This window comes from Gordionus sp. m RMFG-2023, chromosome 3, assembly GCF_954871325.1.
Source record: "Gordionus sp. m RMFG-2023 chromosome 3, tfGorSpeb1-WG-v2, whole genome shotgun sequence".
In the NCBI taxonomy this organism is placed as follows: Eukaryota; Metazoa; Nematomorpha; class Gordioida; order Chordodea; family Parachordodidae; genus Gordionus; species Gordionus sp. m RMFG-2023.
In genome coordinates, this window is record NC_088777.1 from 44,559,072 (window position 1) to 44,559,694 (window position 623).

The following is a 623-nucleotide window of genomic DNA, read 5'->3' on the forward strand; positions in this document are numbered from 1 at the left end:
CTACTATACAAACAAACGGCACAATAGAAAAAAGAGATGCAAAGAGTAAAAATTAATCAAGGGTAGTTAAAGTGGAGATCTTTATCTGGAGTGCTATTTGACAAAAGAATCTTAACATAAATTAAAGGGAAAATTTTACAATGCCATAGTACCACCATCTATTCTATATAGTTTAGAAACATGGCCAACCAAAGAATCAGACTAGGAGAAGTCTACAAACTATGGAGATGAGAATGCTTGAGGATGATCGCTGGTGTAACAAGAGAAGGATAAAGTGCGCAGTACAAGAATACTAAGGAAGTTGAAAGGTAGTGCCCATTAAGACTAAGTTAATGGTAAATTAGGTGGTATGGGCACACAATGAGAAGGCCTATGAACTACATACGAGCTTGGAAGTGATGGGCAAACGTAAAAGAGGAAGGCCAAAACTTCAATGGAGCCATAAAAGAGCCAATATAAAGAAGATAAAAGAGATTGTATGAATAACATAAAGTGGAGAGAGATGTTGAAGGAGCTTACCACCAGAAAAGGTGAAGCTAATTAGAAAAATATCTGTTGCATAACAAAAGTTTGCTTTCTCCGTAACGATAGCAAGGACGGATTTTCATTATATTTATTATTGA